Source organism: Salmo salar, chromosome 03 (assembly GCF_965601325.2).
Source record: "Salmo salar chromosome 03, fSalSal1, whole genome shotgun sequence".
NCBI lineage: Eukaryota > Metazoa > Chordata > Actinopteri > Salmoniformes > Salmonidae > Salmo > Salmo salar.
This window is the reverse complement of record NC_138293.1, coordinates 15672529-15690085: the sequence shown is the minus strand read 5'-3', so window position 1 is coordinate 15690085 and position 17557 is coordinate 15672529. Positions and strand designations below refer to the sequence as shown.

At 45.9% G+C, this 17557-nt stretch overlaps 1 protein-coding gene across 1 annotated transcript in view; it reads left to right on the top strand.

Annotated features, from left to right (window-relative positions):
- Positions 1–17557, top strand: part of kcnn1a (potassium intermediate/small conductance calcium-activated channel, subfamily N, member 1a) — a 61554-nt gene that overhangs the window by 14869 nt on the left and 29128 nt on the right. The gene's annotated exons all lie outside the window — the stretch shown is intronic.

The window sequence follows — 17557 nt, the reverse complement described above, 5'->3', positions numbered from 1 at the left end:
CAGTGCTTGACTTGTACTGAAATAGGTTCCGCTACTGTTTTATATACTGTTGAGCTAATATTCTATAAGAGGAATAGGAGCTTAAGCAGTAGAACATTTGAGGTGCCGGTACTCAGCTCCGGTGAGCTCCTGCCCAAGTCAAGCCCTGACTGCACCAATGAAAGGGTATTTATTGCCTGTTTTAATGACCTCAGAGTAGAATTTATGACTGTTTGTCCCTATGATGTCAAATAGTCATGAATAGTCAAAGGCTGCATAATAGGATGATGTAGTCTAATGAGTCGGCAAATGTTGTACATTTGAAAACAGAGGGGCCTTTACTGGTTTAAAGTGTGTGTGTGTGTGTTTGTGTGTGTGTGTGGAGGGGGGCCGGCTCATACTGCGAAAACAGAGGGACACGCTGGGAGAGACTGTTATTGTTCATGTGTGTCTATGTGTGTGTATTAGTAGGGTATTCCACCTAATCTAGAATATATATACAACAATCTAGCATCAATCAAGCAATCAAGCGGTAATTGGATTCTATGGAGGGGAATGGGCCAATAGCAAAGATTAGCAAAGAGGAACGTGCTGGAGAGGATAAGCAGAACATTAGAATGCTGGCCTCGTTGCATTTGCATATTCAACAGCAAGACTAAATTATACTAGGATTGGAGTCACACATCAATGTTTAGTTTGGTGAGAAAAGTCAGGATTTTTTATTTTTTTTGTCACATTCTGTCACATTAAAATTCCACATTTTGTGAGGACCATTGCAAATCTGCCAGCCAGTCTAGAGCTGTGAAGCATTATGTACTAATACCCGGGTAGCACCCACAACTAATACCCGGGTAGAACCCACAACTAATACCCGGGTAGCACACACAACTAATACCCGGGTAGCACACACAACTAATACCCGGGTAGGGCACACAACTAATACCAGGGTAGAACGCACAACTAATACCCGGGTAGCACCCACAACTAATACCGTGTTAGCACGCATGACTAATACCGTGTTAGCACGCACGACTAATACCGTGTTAGCACGCACGACTAATACCGTGTTAGCACACACAACTAATACCGTGTTAGCACGCACGACTAATACCGTGTTAGCACGCACGACTAATACCGTGTTAGCACGCACGACTAATACCGTGTTAGCACGCACGACTAATACCGTGTTAGCACGCACGACTAATACCGTGTTAGCACGCACGACTAATACCGCGTTAGCACGCACGACTAATACCGTGTTAGCACGCACGACTAATACCTTGTAAGCACGCACAACTAATACCGTGTAAGCACGCACGACTAATACCGTGTTAGCACGCACGACTAATACCGTGTTAGCACGCACGACTAATACCGTGTTAGCACGCACGACTAATACCGTGTTAGCACGCACGACTAATACCGTGTTAGCACGCACGACTAATACCGTGTAAGCACGCACGACTAATACCGTGTAGGCACGCACGACTAATACCGCGTTAGCACGCACGACTAATACCGCGTTGGCACGCACGACTAATACCGCGTTGGCACGCACGACTAATACCGCGTTGGCACGCACGACTAATACCGCGTTGGCACGCACGACTAATACCGCGTTGGCACGCACGACTAATACCGCGTTGGCACGCACGACTAATACCGCGTTGGCACGCACGACTAATACCGCGTTAGCACGCACGACTAATACCGTGTAAGCACGCACGACTAATACCGTGTAAGCACGCACGACTAATACCTTGTAAGCACGCACGACTAATACCGTGTTAGCACGCACGACTAATACCTTGTAAGCACGCACGACTAATACCGTGTAAGCACGCACGACTAATACCGTGTTAGCACGCACGACTAATACCGTGTTGGCACGCACGACTAATACCGCGTTGGCACGCACGACTAATACCGCGTTGGCACGCACGACTAATACCGCGTTGGCACGCACGACTAATACCGCGTTAGCACGCACGACTAATACCGTGTAAGCACGCACGACTAATACCGTGTAAGCACGCACGACTAATACCTTGTAAGCACGCACGACTAATACCGTGTTAGCACGCACGACTAATACCTTGTAAGCACGCACGACTAATACCGTGTAAGCACGCACGACTAATACCGTGTTAGCACGCACGACTAATACCGTGTTAGCACGCACGACTAATACCGCGTTGGCACGCACGACTAATACCGCGTTGGCACGCACGACTAATACCGCGTTAGCACGCACGACTAATACGGCGTTAGCACGCACGACTAATACCTTGTAAGCACGCACGACTAATACCGTGTAAGCACGCACGACTAATACCGTGTTGGCACGCACAACTAATACCGTGTTAGCACGCACAACTAATACCGCGTTAGCACGCACAACTAATACCCGGGTATTAGCACGCACGACTAATACCCAGGTAGTACACACTACTAATACCCGGGTATTAATACTTACTACTAATACGCACAACTAATTCCCAGGTAGTACACACAACTACTAATACCCGGGTACTAAACACTACTAATACCCGGGTAGTATGCACCAGGATTATCTATGTTTACATTTATCGTTGACTTGACTCCCTGAATGTGTTCAGCACATATGTCGTGATCAACTTATCAACACATTCAGGGAGTCAAGTCAATGATAACTTCCAGTAAATTACGTAATTACCTAAAATTTCAATTCATGACTTCATGAGAACACCTCATAGATCTATGGACAATTTTAGAAAACGAGAACTGAATTCCAAATCATTCTCTGAATTGTCTGGAATTGATAAAGTAAGACATGCTACTAATGAGTTCCTACTATATATTTCTCCCAAGAGAGTCCCACAACCTTTAGTTTGAACACTCTGATCACTCTTAGAAGAAAGGGTTCTATCTGGAACCAAAAAGGTTCTTCAAAGGCTTCTCCTATGGGGACGGCCAAAGAACCCTTTTAGGTTCTAGATACTGTAGCACCTTTTTTTCTAAGAGTGTGTGTCTTCTTTCGAGGGGACAGCTTTGTGTGTCCTAATTAGTGCACTATTGTGATGCTGCTGAACGCCCAGTGCATTATTAGCCCGAACAATGACCCTTCAACACGGGCAATATACCTGTCTTGTCGTCTCTGTTGTTTTTTTTCCTTCTTGTTTTGGACATAATTAATTGTTCTTTTCATCTCAGAGGAGACAAGGGGGATGATAATGCCGCTTCAGGAAGCCTGTAATTGTGCCTGTTATCAAACTGCAGTCATTTTAACCACAGGATTTGCTCAAAGGATGACCCATACTGATTCCACTGAGGAAAACTCCTACTGGGTTGTCTCCTCCCTGGGGAAATGCACGCTGACTGTTGTACATGGGATTGTACTTTCTTAGAAAGATTACAAACATACTGAACTAACATATAAACGCGATGTGCAAGAATTTCAACTGTTTATCTGATTTACAGTTCATACGAGGAAATCAGTCAATTGATTTCACTTGACTGGGCTGTCATGCAATGGTGGGCCTGGGAGGGCATAGGCCCAACCGCTTGGGAGCCAGGCCCAGCCAATCAGAATGAGTTTTTCCCCACAAAAGGGCTTCATTAGGGACAAAAATACTCCTTGTAAGTATGGAACATTTCTGGGATCTTTTGTTTCAGCTCATGAAACATGGGACCAACACTGAACATGTTGTGTTTATATTTTTGTTCAGTGTATATTAGTAAACCATGAGGCTATGCTGTTTACTGTGTACGCTGTACATACAGTGTAGTACACAGGAAGGATTCTATAAGCAATTGGTCACACCGTTTGCATTGAAACGTCGTTGTTATACTGTCTATCAAAGTAGGTTAACACCTTTCCTTAGACCATTTTCAAAGCCACATAGACAGGCATAGTATGAATGGGTGGTGGTGTTTTACATGTTTACTAGTAAGACATACAGAGATCCTGGCTGGCCCTGTTGGTTGGGTTAGACAGCCCAGCCCTGGTGCCTACTAGCCTGTCACAGAAATATGACAACATGACAAACCGTCAGCTATAGCCTATAGCTCTCCGTCTCAACAGGGGCAGGCTGAGGAGGCCCCCAGGGGTCTGTCCTCTCTTTATTTCCTTCCCTCTCTCCACCCCCCCTCGTGTCCCTCCATTTTCTCTGTATGAGTTGGCCCCCTCCACACATGTGCCACATGTCCGAATACACATATTATGCAGCCACACACAGCAGGCAGGCACACACACACACACACGCACACACACACACCTCTCTCCCTCCCCACCATTGTCCAGTTGAGCTTTTCAGTTATCCCTGGCTACAGACAGTCTATTGCCAGGCCTGGTCCGATACTTGGCCAAGACACGCACGCACACACACACACATGCACGCACGCACGCGTATGCACACTCACACACACAAACCCACATACACACGGGTTGGCTGTACAGTGCACTTTTAAAATTTCAGGGGTTTGTGTGTGCATTAAAAACGGCGGTGCAGTAGCTCCTTCACGTCCAAACGGAGGAGGGTCTTCTATTAGATTGGAGCGGTTAAAGGGACGAGTAAAGGAGGAGGGTCTTCTATTAGATTGGAGCAGGTTAAAGGGACGAGTAAAGGAGGAGGGTCTTCTATTAGATTGGAGCAGGTTAAAGGGACGAGTAAAGGAGGAGGGTCTTCTATTAGATTGGAGCGGTTAAAGGGACGAGTAAAGGAGGAGGGTCTTCTATTAGATTGGAGCAGGTTAAAGGGACGAGTAAAGGAGGAGGGTCTTCTATTAGATTGGAGCGGTTAAAGGGACGAGTAAAGGAGGAGGGTCTTCTATTAGATTGGAGCAGGTTAAAGGGACGAGTAAAGGAGGAGGGTCTTCTATTAGATTGGAGCAGGTTAAAGGGACGAGTAAAGGAGGAGGGTCTTCTATTAGATTGGAGCGGTTAAAGGGACGAGTAAAGGAGGAGGGTCTTCTATTAGATTGGAGCAGGTTAAAGGGACGAGTAAAGGAGGAGGGTCTTCTATTAGATTGGAGCAGGTTAAAGGGACGAGTAAAGGAGGAGGGTCTTCTATTAGATTGGAGCAGGTTAAAGGGACGAGTAAAGGAGGAGGGTCTTCTATTAGATTGGAGCAGGTTAAAGGGACGAGTAAAGGAGGAGGGTCTTCTATTAGATTGGAGCAGGTTAAAGGGACGAGTAAAGGAGGAGGGTCTTCTATTAGATTGGAGCAGGTTAAAGGGACGAGTAAAGGAGGAGGGTCTTCTATTAGATTGGAGCAGGTTAAAGGGACGAGTAAAGGAGGAGGGTCTTCTATTAGATTGGAGCAGGTTAAAGGGACGAGTAAAGGAGGAGGGTCTTCTATTAGATTGGAGCAGGTTAAAGGGACGAGTAAAGGAGGAGGGTCTTCTATTAGATTGGAGCAGGTTAAAGGGACGAGTAAAGGAGGAGGGTCTTCTATTAGATTGGAGCGGTTAAAGGGACGAGTAAAGGAGGAGGGTCTTCTATTAGATTGGAGCAGGTTAAAGGGACGAGTAAAGGAGGAGGGTCTTCTATTAGATTGGAGCAGGTTAAAGGGACGAGTAAAGGAGGAGGGTCTTCTATTAGATTGGAGCAGGTTAAAGGGACGAGTAAAGGAGGAGGGTCTTCTATTAGATTGGAGCAGGTTAAAGGGACGAGTAAAGGAGGAGGGTCTTCTATTAGATTGGAGCAGGTTAAAGGGACGAGTAAAGGAGGAGGGTCTTCTATTAGATTGGAGCAGGTTAAAGGGACGAGTAAAGGAGGAGGGTCTTCTATTAGATTGGAGCAGGTTAAAGGGACGAGTAAAGGAGGAGGGTCTTCTATTAGATTGGAGCAGGTTAAAGGGACGAGTAAAGGAGGAGGGTCTTCTATTAGATTGGAGCAGGTTAAAGGGACGAGTAAAGGAGGAGGGTCTTCTATTAGATTGGAGCGGTTAAAGGGACGAGTAAAGGAGGAGGGTCTTCTATTAGATTGGAGCAGGTTAAAGGGACGAGTAAAGGAGGAGGGTCTTCTATTAGATTGGAGCAGGTTAAAGGGACGAGTAAAGGAGGAGGGTCTTCTATTAGATTGGAGCAGGTTAAAGGGACGAGTAAAGGAGGAGGGTCTTCTATTAGATTGGAGCAGGTTAAAGGGACGAGTAAAGGAGGAGGGTCTTCTATTAGATTGGAGCAGGTTAAAGGGACGAGTAAAGGAGGAGGGTCTTCTATTAGATTGGAGCGGTTAAAGGGACGAGTAAAGGAGGAGGGTCTTCTATTAGATTGGAGCAGGTTAAAGGGACGAGTAAAGGAGGAGGGTCTTCTATTAGATTGGAGCGGTTAAAGGGACGAGTAAAGGAGGAGGGTCTTCTATTAGATTGGAGCAGGTTAAAGGGACGAGTAAAGGAGGAGGGTCTTCTATTAGATTGGAGCAGGTTAAAGGGACGAGTAAAGGAGGAGGGTCTTCTATTAGATTGGAGCGGTTAAAGGGACGAGTAAAGGAGGAGGGTCTTCTATTAGATTGGAGCAGGTTAAAGGGACGAGTAAAGGAGGAGGGTCTTCTATTAGATTGGAGCAGGTTAAAGGGACGAGTAAAGGAGGAGGGTCTTCTATTAGATTGGAGCGGTTAAAGGGACGAGTAAAGGAGGAGGGTCTTCTATTAGATTGGAGCAGGTTAAAGGGACGAGTAAAGGAGGAGGGTCTTCTATTAGATTGGAGCAGGTTAAAGGGACGAGTAAAGGAGGAGGGTCTTCTATTAGATTGGAGCGGTTAAAGGGACGAGTAAAGGAGGAGGGTCTTCTATTAGATTGGAGCAGGTTAAAGGGACGAGTAAAGGAGGAGGGTCTTCTATTAGATTGGAGCAGGTTAAAGGGACGAGTAAAGGAGGAGGGTCTTCTATTAGATTGGAGCGGTTAAAGGGACGAGTAAAGGAGGAGGGTCTTCTATTAGATTGGAGCAGGTTAAAGGGACGAGTAAAGGAGGAGGGTCTTCTATTAGATTGGAGCAGGTTAAAGGGACGAGTAAAGGAGGAGGGTCTTCTATTAGATTGGAGCGGTTAAAGGGACGAGTAAAGGAGGAGGGTCTTCTATTAGATTGGAGCAGGTTAAAGGGACGAGTAAAGGAGGAGGGTCTTCTATTAGATTGGAGCAGGTTAAAGGGACGAGTAAAGGAGGAGGGTCTTCTATTAGATTGGAGCGGTTAAAGGGACGAGTAAAGGAGGAGGGTCTTCTATTAGATTGGAGCAGGTTAAAGGGACGAGTAAAGGAGGAGGGTCTTCTATTAGATTGGAGCAGGTTAAAGGGACGAGTAAAGGAGGAGGGTCTTCTATTAGATTGGAGCGGTTAAAGGGACGAGTAAAGGAGGAGGGTCTTCTATTAGATTGGAGCGGTTAAAGGGACGAGTAAAGGAGGAGGGTCTTCTATTAGATTGGAGCGGTTAAAGGGACGAGTAAAGGAGGAGGGTCTTCTATTAGATTGGAGCAGGTTAAAGGGACGAGTAAAGGAGGAGGGTCTTCTATTAGATTGGAGCGGTTAAAGGGACGAGTAAAGGAGGAGGGTCTTCTATTAGATTGGAGCAGGTTAAAGGGACGAGTAAAGGAGGAGGGTCTTCTATTAGATTGGAGCAGGTTAAAGGGACGAGTAAAGGAGGAGGGTCTTCTATTAGATTGGAGCGGTTAAAGGGACGAGTAAAGGAGGAGGGTCTTCTATTAGATTGGAGCGGTTAAAGGGACGAGTAAAGGAGGAGGGTCTTCTATTAGATTGGAGCGGTTAAAGGGACGAGTAAAGGAGGAGGGTCTTCTATTAGATTGGAGCAGGTTAAAGGGACGAGTAAAGGAGGAGGGTCTTCTATTAGATTGGAGCGGTTAAAGGGACGAGTAAAGGAGGAGGGTCTTCTATTAGATTGGAGCGGTTAAAGGGACGAGTAAAGGAGGAGGGTCTTCTATTAGATTGGAGCAGGTTAAAGGGACGAGTAAAGGAGGAGGGTCTTCTATTAGATTGGAGCAGGTTAAAGGGACGAGTAAAGGAGGAGGGTCTTCTATTAGATTGGAGCAGGTTAAAGGGACGAGTAAAGGAGGAGGGTCTTCTATTAGATTGGAGCGGTTAAAGGGACGAGTAAAGGAGGAGGGTCTTCTATTAGATTGGAGCGGTTAAAGGGACGAGTAAAGGAGGAGGGTCTTCTATTAGATTGGAGCGGTTAAAGGGACGAGTAAAGGAGGAGGGTCTTCTATTAGATTGGAGCAGGTTAAAGGGACGAGTAAAGGAGGAGGGTCTTCTATTAGATTGGAGCGGTTAAAGGGACGAGTAAAGGAGGAGGGTCTTCTATTAGATTGGAGCAGGTTAAAGGGACGAGTAAAGGAGGAGGGTCTTCTATTAGATTGGAGCGGTTAAAGGGACGAGTAAAGGAGGAGGGTCTTCTATTAGATTGGAGCAGGTTAAAGGGACGAGTAAAGGAGGAGGGTCTTCTATTAGATTGGAGCGGTTAAAGGGACGAGTAAAGGAGGAGGGTCTTCTATTAGATTGGAGCAGGTTAAAGGGACGAGTAAAGGAGGAGGGTCTTCTATTAGATTGGAGCAGGTTAAAGGGACGAGTAAAGGAGGAGGGTCTTCTATTAGATTGGAGCAGGTTAAAGGGACGAGTAAAGGAGGAGGGTCTTCTATTAGATTGGAGCAGGTTAAAGGGACGAGTAAAGGAGGAGGGTCTTCTATTAGATTGGAGCGGTTAAAGGGACGAGTAAAGGAGGAGGGTCTTCTATTAGATTGGAGCAGGTTAAAGGGACGAGTAAAGGAGGAGGGTCTTCTATTAGATTGGAGCAGGTTAAAGGGACGAGTAAAGGAGGAGGGTCTTCTATTAGATTGGAGCGGTTAAAGGGACGAGTAAAGGAGGAGGGTCTTCTATTAGATTGGAGCGGTTAAAGGGACGAGTAAAGGAGGAGGGTCTTCTATTAGATTGGAGCGGTTAAAGGGACGAGTAAAGGAGGAGGGTCTTCTATTAGATTGGAGCAGGTTAAAGGGACGAGTAAAGGAGGAGGGTCTTCTATTAGATTGGAGCAGGTTAAAGGGACGAGTAAAGGAGGAGGGTCTTCTATTAGATTGGAGCAGGTTAAAGGGACGAGTAAAGGAGGAGGGTCTTCTATTAGATTGGAGCGGTTAAAGGGACGAGTAAAGGAGGAGGGTCTTCTATTAGATTGGAGCAGGTTAAAGGGACGAGTAAAGGAGGAGGGTCTTCTATTAGATTGGAGCAGGTTAAAGGGACGAGTAAAGGAGGAGGGTCTTCTATTAGATTGGAGCAGGTTAAAGGGACGAGTAAAGGAGGAGGGTCTTCTATTAGATTGGAGCGGTTAAAGGGACGAGTAAAGGAGGAGGGTCTTCTATTAGATTGGAGCAGGTTAAAGGGACGAGTAAAGGAGGAGGGTCTTCTATTAGATTGGAGCAGGTTAAAGGGACGAGTAAAGGAGGAGGGTCTTCTATTAGATTGGAGCGGTTAAAGGGACGAGTAAAGGAGGAGGGTCTTCTATTAGATTGGAGCGGTTAAAGGGACGAGTAAAGGAGGAGGGTCTTCTATTAGATTGGAGCGGTTAAAGGGACGAGTAAAGGAGGAGGGTCTTCTATTAGATTGGAGCAGGTTAAAGGGACGAGTAAAGGAGGAGGGTCTTCTATTAGATTGGAGCAGGTTAAAGGGACGAGTAAAGGAGGAGGGTCTTCTATTAGATTGGAGCAGGTTAAAGGGACGAGTAAAGGAGGAGGGTCTTCTATTAGATTGGAGCGGTTAAAGGGACGAGTAAAGGAGGAGGGTCTTCTATTAGATTGGAGCGGTTAAAGGGACGAGTAAAGGAGGAGGGTCTTCTATTAGATTGGAGCAGGTTAAAGGGACGAGTAAAGGAGGAGGGTCTTCTATTAGATTGGAGCGGTTAAAGGGACGAGTAAAGGAGGAGGGTCTTCTATTAGATTGGAGCGGTTAAAGGGACGAGTAAAGGAGGAGGGTCTTCTATTAGATTGGAGCGGTTAAAGGGACGAGTAAAGGAGGAGGGTCTTCTATTAGATTGGAGCGGTTAAAGGGACGAGTAAAGGAGGAGGGTCTTCTATTAGATTGGAGCAGGTTAAAGGGACGAGTAAAGGAGGAGGGTCTTCTATTAGATTGGAGCGGTTAAAGGGACGAGTAAAGGAGGAGGGTCTTCTATTAGATTGGAGCGGTTAAAGGGACGAGTAAAGGAGGAGGGTCTTCTATTAGATTGGAGCGGTTAAAGGGACGAGTAAAGGAGGAGGGTCTTCTATTAGATTGGAGCAGGTTAAAGGGACGAGTAAAGGAGGAGGGTCTTCTATTAGATTGGAGCAGGTTAAAGGGACGAGTAAAGGAGGAGGGTCTTCTATTAGATTGGAGCAGGTTAAAGGGACGAGTAAAGGAGGAGGGTCTTCTATTAGATTGGAGCGGTTAAAGGGACGAGTAAAGGAGGAGGGTCTTCTATTAGATTGGAGCGGTTAAAGGGACGAGTAAAGGAGGAGGGTCTTCTATTAGATTGGAGCAGGTTAAAGGGACGAGTAAAGGAGGAGGGTCTTCTATTAGATTGGAGCAGGTTAAAGGGACGAGTAAAGGAGGAGGGTCTTCTATTAGATTGGAGCGGTTAAAGGGACGAGTAAAGGAGGAGGGTCTTCTATTAGATTGGAGCGGTTAAAGGGACGAGTAAAGGAGGAGGGTCTTCTATTAGATTGGAGCGGTTAAAGGGACGAGTAAAGGAGGAGGGTCTTCTATTAGATTGGAGCGGTTAAAGGGACGAGTAAAGGAGGAGGGTCTTCTATTAGATTGGAGCGGTTAAAGGGACGAGTAAAGGAGGAGGGTCTTCTATTAGATTGGAGCGGTTAAAGGGACGAGTAAAGGAGGAGGGTCTTCTATTAGATTGGAGCAGGTTAAAGGGACGAGTAAAGGAGGAGGGTCTTCTATTAGATTGGAGCGGTTAAAGGGACGAGTAAAGGAGGAGGGTCTTCTATTAGATTGGAGCGGTTAAAGGGACGAGTAAAGGAGGAGGGTCTTCTATTAGATTGGAGCAGGTTAAAGGGACGAGTAAAGGAGGAGGGTCTTCTATTAGATTGGAGCGGTTAAAGGGACGAGTAAAGGAGGAGGGTCTTCTATTAGATTGGAGCGGTTAAAGGGACGAGTAAAGGAGGAGGGTCTTCTATTAGATTGGAGCGGTTAAAGGGACGAGTAAAGGAGGAGGGTCTTCTATTAGATTGGAGCAGGTTAAAGGGACGAGTAAAGGAGGAGGGTCTTCTATTAGATTGGAGCGGTTAAAGGGACGAGTAAAGGAGGAGGGTCTTCTATTAGATTGGAGCAGGTTAAAGGGACGAGTAAAGGAGGAGGGTCTTCTATTAGATTGGAGCGGTTAAAGGGACGAGTAAAGGAGGAGGGTCTTCTATTAGATTGGAGCAGGTTAAAGGGACGAGTAAAGGAGGAGGGTCTTCTATTAGATTGGAGCGGTTAAAGGGACGAGTAAAGGAGGAGGGTCTTCTATTAGATTGGAGCGGTTAAAGGGACGAGTAAAGGAGGAGGGTCTTCTATTAGATTGGAGCAGGTTAAAGGGACGAGTAAAGGAGGAGGGTCTTCTATTAGATTGGAGCGGTTAAAGGGACGAGTAAAGGAGGAGGGTCTTCTATTAGATTGGAGGCGGTTAAAGGGACGAGTAAAGGAGGAGGGTCTTCTATTAGATTGGAGCAGGTTAAAGGGACGAGTAAAGGAGGAGGGTCTTCTATTAGATTGGAGCGGTTAAAGGGACGAGTAAAGGAGGAGGGTCTTCTATTAGATTGGAGGCGGTTAAAGGGACGAGTAAAGGAGGAGGGTCTTCTATTAGATTGGAGCGGTTAAAGGGACGAGTAAAGGAGGAGGGTCTTCTATTAGATTGGAGCGGTTAAAGGGACGAGTAAAGGAGGAGGGTCTTCTATTAGATTGGAGCGGTTAAAGGGACGAGTAAAGGAGGAGGGTCTTCTATTAGATTGGAGCGGTTAAAGGGACGAGTAAAGGAGGAGGGTCTTCTATTAGATTGGAGCAGGTTAAAGGGACGAGTAAAGGAGGAGGGTCTTCTATTAGATTGGAGCAGGTTAAAGGGACGAGTAAAGGAGGAGGGTCTTCTATTAGATTGGAGCAGGTTAAAGGGACGAGTAAAGGAGGAGGGTCTTCTATTAGATTGGAGCAGGTTAAAGGGACGAGTAAAGGAGGAGGGTCTTCTATTAGATTGGAGCGGTTAAAGGGACGAGTAAAGGAGGAGGGTCTTCTATTAGATTGGAGCGGTTAAAGGGACGAGTAAAGGAGGAGGGTCTTCTATTAGATTGGAGCAGGTTAAAGGGACGAGTAAAGGAGGAGGGTCTTCTATTAGATTGGAGCAGGTTAAAGGGACGAGTAAAGGAGGAGGGTCTTCTATTAGATTGGAGCGGTTAAAGGGACGAGTAAAGGAGGAGGGTCTTCTATTAGATTGGAGCGGTTAAAGGGACGAGTAAAGGAGGAGGGTCTTCTATTAGATTGGAGCAGGTTAAAGGGACGAGTAAAGGAGGAGGGTCTTCTATTAGATTGGAGCAGGTTAAAGGGACGAGTAAAGGAGGAGGGTCTTCTATTAGATTGGAGCAGGTTAAAGGGACGAGTAAAGGAGGAGGGTCTTCTATTAGATTGGAGCAGGTTAAAGGGACGAGTAAAGGAGGAGGGTCTTCTATTAGATTGGAGCGGTTAAAGGGACGAGTAAAGGAGGAGGGTCTTCTATTAGATTGGAGCAGGTTAAAGGGACGAGTAAAGGAGGAGGGTCTTCTATTAGATTGGAGCGGTTAAAGGGACGAGTAAAGGAGGAGGGTCTTCTATTAGATTGGAGCAGGTTAAAGGGACGAGTAAAGGAGGAGGGTCTTCTATTAGATTGGAGCGGTTAAAGGGACGAGTAAAGGAGGAGGGTCTTCTATTAGATTGGAGCGGTTAAAGGGACGAGTAAAGGAGGAGGGTCTTCTATTAGATTGGAGCGGTTAAAGGGACGAGTAAAGGAGGAGGGTCTTCTATTAGATTGGAGCAGGTTAAAGGGACGAGTAAAGGAGGAGGGTCTTCTATTAGATTGGAGCAGGTTAAAGGGACGAGTAAAGGAGGAGGGTCTTCTATTAGATTGGAGCAGGTTAAAGGGACGAGTAAAGGAGGAGGGTCTTCTATTAGATTGGAGCGGTTAAAGGGACGAGTAAAGGAGGAGGGTCTTCTATTAGATTGGAGGCGGTTAAAGGGACGAGTAAAGGAGGAGGGTCTTCTATTAGATTGGAGCAGGTTAAAGGGACGAGTAAAGGAGGAGGGTCTTCTATTAGATTGGAGCAGGTTAAAGGGACGAGTAAAGGAGGAGGGTCTTCTATTAGATTGGAGCAGGTTAAAGGGACGAGTAAAGGAGGAGGGTCTTCTATTAGATTGGAGCAGGTTAAAGGGACGAGTAAAGGAGGAGGGTCTTCTATTAGATTGGAGCGGTTAAAGGGACGAGTAAAGGAGGAGGGTCTTCTATTAGATTGGAGCGGTTAAAGGGACGAGTAAAGGAGGAGGGTCTTCTATTAGATTGGAGCGGTTAAAGGGACGAGTAAAGGAGGAGGGTCTTCTATTAGATTGGAGCAGGTTAAAGGGACGAGTAAAGGAGGAGGGTCTTCTATTAGATTGGAGCAGGTTAAAGGGACGAGTAAAGGAGGAGGGTCTTCTATTAGATTGGAGCGGTTAAAGGGACGAGTAAAGGAGGAGGGTCTTCTATTAGATTGGAGCGGTTAAAGGGACGAGTAAAGGAGGAGGGTCTTCTATTAGATTGGAGCAGGTTAAAGGGACGAGTAAAGGAGGAGGGTCTTCTATTAGATTGGAGCAGGTTAAAGGGACGAGTAAAGGAGGAGGGTCTTCTATTAGATTGGAGCAGGTTAAAGGGACGAGTAAAGGAGGAGGGTCTTCTATTAGATTGGAGCGGTTAAAGGGACGAGTAAAGGAGGAGGGTCTTCTATTAGATTGGAGCAGGTTAAAGGGACGAGTAAAGGAGGAGGGTCTTCTATTAGATTGGAGCGGTTAAAGGGACGAGTAAAGGAGGAGGGTCTTCTATTAGATTGGAGCAGGTTAAAGGGACGAGTAAAGGAGGAGGGTCTTCTATTAGATTGGAGCGGTTAAAGGGACGAGTAAAGGAGGAGGGTCTTCTATTAGATTGGAGCAGGTTAAAGGGACGAGTAAAGGAGGAGGGTCTTCTATTAGATTGGAGCGGTTAAAGGGACGAGTAAAGGAGGAGGGTCTTCTATTAGATTGGAGCGGTTAAAGGGACGAGTAAAGGAGGAGGGTCTTCTATTAGATTGGAGCAGGTTAAAGGGACGAGTAAAGGAGGAGGGTCTTCTATTAGATTGGAGCAGGTTAAAGGGACGAGTAAAGGAGGAGGGTCTTCTATTAGATTGGAGCGGTTAAAGGGACGAGTAAAGGAGGAGGGTCTTCTATTAGATTGGAGGCGGTTAAAGGGACGAGTAAAGGAGGAGGGTCTTCTATTAGATTGGAGCGGTTAAAGGGACGAGTAAAGGAGGAGGGTCTTCTATTAGATTGGAGCAGGTTAAAGGGACGAGTAAAGGAGGAGGGTCTTCTATTAGATTGGAGCAGGTTAAAGGGACGAGTAAAGGAGGAGGGTCTTCTATTAGATTGGAGCGGTTAAAGGGACGAGTAAAGGAGGAGGGTCTTCTATTAGATTGGAGCAGGTTAAAGGGACGAGTAAAGGAGGAGGGTCTTCTATTAGATTGGAGCAGGTTAAAGGGACGAGTAAAGGAGGAGGGTCTTCTATTAGATTGGAGCGGTTAAAGGGACGAGTAAAGGAGGAGGGTCTTCTATTAGATTGGAGCAGGTTAAAGGGACGAGTAAAGGAGGAGGGTCTTCTATTAGATTGGAGCGGTTAAAGGGACGAGTAAAGGAGGAGGGTCTTCTATTAGATTGGAGCGGTTAAAGGGACGAGTAAAGGAGGAGGGTCTTCTATTAGATTGGAGCAGGTTAAAGGGACGAGTAAAGGAGGAGGGTCTTCTATTAGATTGGAGCGGTTAAAGGGACGAGTAAAGGAGGAGGGTCTTCTATTAGATTGGAGCAGGTTAAAGGGACGAGTAAAGGAGGAGGGTCTTCTATTAGATTGGAGCAGGTTAAAGGGACGAGTAAAGGAGGAGGGTCTTCTATTAGATTGGAGCGGTTAAAGGGACGAGTAAAGGAGGAGGGTCTTCTATTAGATTGGAGCAGGTTAAAGGGACGAGTAAAGGAGGAGGGTCTTCTATTAGATTGGAGCGGTTAAAGGGACGAGTAAAGGAGGAGGGTCTTCTATTAGATTGGAGCAGGTTAAAGGGACGAGTAAAGGAGGAGGGTCTTCTATTAGATTGGAGCAGGTTAAAGGGACGAGTAAAGGAGGAGGGTCTTCTATTAGATTGGAGCAGGTTAAAGGGACGAGTAAAGGAGGAGGGTCTTCTATTAGATTGGAGCGGTTAAAGGGACGAGTAAAGGAGGAGGGTCTTCTATTAGATTGGAGCAGGTTAAAGGGACGAGTAAAGGAGGAGGGTCTTCTATTAGATTGGAGCAGGTTAAAGGGACGAGTAAAGGAGGAGGGTCTTCTATTAGATTGGAGCAGGTTAAAGGGACGAGTAAAGGAGGAGGGTCTTCTATTAGATTGGAGCAGGTTAAAGGGACGAGTAAAGGAGGAGGGTCTTCTATTAGATTGGAGCGGTTAAAGGGACGAGTAAAGGAGGAGGGTCTTCTATTAGATTGGAGCAGGTTAAAGGGACGAGTAAAGGAGGAGGGTCTTCTATTAGATTGGAGCAGGTTAAAGGGACGAGTAAAGGAGGAGGGTCTTCTATTAGATTGGAGCAGGTTAAAGGGACGAGTAAAGGAGGAGGGTCTTCTATTAGATTGGAGCAGGTTAAAGGGACGAGTAAAGGAGGAGGGTCTTCTATTAGATTGGAGCGGTTAAAGGGACGAGTAAAGGAGGAGGGTCTTCTATTAGATTGGAGCAGGTTAAAGGGACGAGTAAAGGAGGAGGGTCTTCTATTAGATTGGAGCAGGTTAAAGGGACGAGTAAAGGAGGAGGGTCTTCTATTAGATTGGAGGCGGTTAAAGGGACGAGTAAAGGAGGGAGGGATGGAGGAAGGGAGAGAGAGAGAGAGGGAGCTAGAGGAGGAGATAGGCAGAGAGTTGCAGTGCTTCATTTAAACTGTTCTGCACTGAGGCTTTTCAATTTGATTAGGAGGCTCCGTTTCATACGGGATGGATGCTGTGTGCCATTCAGAATGAAATTGAAGCGTTCGCCGGGGCAGACAGCCATCCTGTGTCTCCTTCTGAAGGAGGATCAGCGGACAAGGTCAACCGCGGCCTGCTGTGTCCCAATGGCACCCTATTCCTCATTCAGTCCACTATACAGGGTATAGGGTGCCATTGGGACGCAGCATTATTGTCGTGGGTTAGAAACAGGAAAGAGCACCCTCAGCAAGGCAAAGAGTGTGGTTTTAAGTGGATATTATTAAATGCATCATATGTTTTGTTTATTCTGTTTGGAAGTCAAATACGATTAACTGAAATGCATGGGAATTCACCAAAATGAAACGCATCACAATAGAGAATCAGTAGTTAAAATGTAAAACTGTATATTATGTGTTGTGAGGAAGGTACAGTGTGAGCTCTTTTGGGATATCCATGTGAGATTTGCCTGCAGAAAAAGGTTATGTATTACTGTACCTCCATCTTACCTTCTTGTATTTCTCTTGTGCTGTCTCCTAGACGATATGGACACCCCCATCTAGCAGTCAGTCAGTCAGTCAGTCAGTCAGTGGTATATTTTCAATCACCAAGAGAGTCTACAGCATAATGGTCAGAAATGGAGACTGAAGCCAAGGGCAGAAGCGCATTCTTCCATCTCTCATCTCTCTCCATCAATCCTGTTCATTATGTTATTGGAATAACCTGCCATGGCTGCTTTTAGTTGACTTCCCTTGGTCTGATACGGCAGTCAAGTCATGTCTATTTGCTTTGATCGATTGCTTTGTTCAGTGATTAAATGACAATCTTTGTCATTGTGTTTTATTTTCATTAAATAAAACACATGAATGGTAATTTTACTGGGGGAATTAATGATGACAAATAGCCGTCGCTAGGGAACTGTAATTGTCCCACCTTTGTAAGCGAAAGGAGAGGTGCTAATATCAAATGAAGTTTAAGATCTTTCAAGCAACCTTTATTGGTGCTGCGTTTATAGTAGGAATGCGCCACTATCTGAGATATGTTTCATAGAGAGAGTCTTAATGGCTCCGATGATGAAGCTATTTAAAAGAGTAAAGGAGATTAGAACACTATGGTTCCCTCTAATCCTTAACCTTTAGTCTGGTCTGGTCTGTGTCAGCAGATAGCGTCAGTGGGCCGGACTTACTGTAGTACATTTCCATTATGGGGAATCAGAGTTTATTTCCGAACACATTTAGAGGCATTAGGGAGCTCACTCAAGCCAAATGAAAGGCAGTGTTGTCAAACACCCCCCATTATTTCAGAAAATGCACTGTTCCATGTGAAGTTTAACAAGCCATTATGATAATCTAAGTGAAGTCCCAGAAGATGCCACTGGAATGCACACTCAACTACCATTG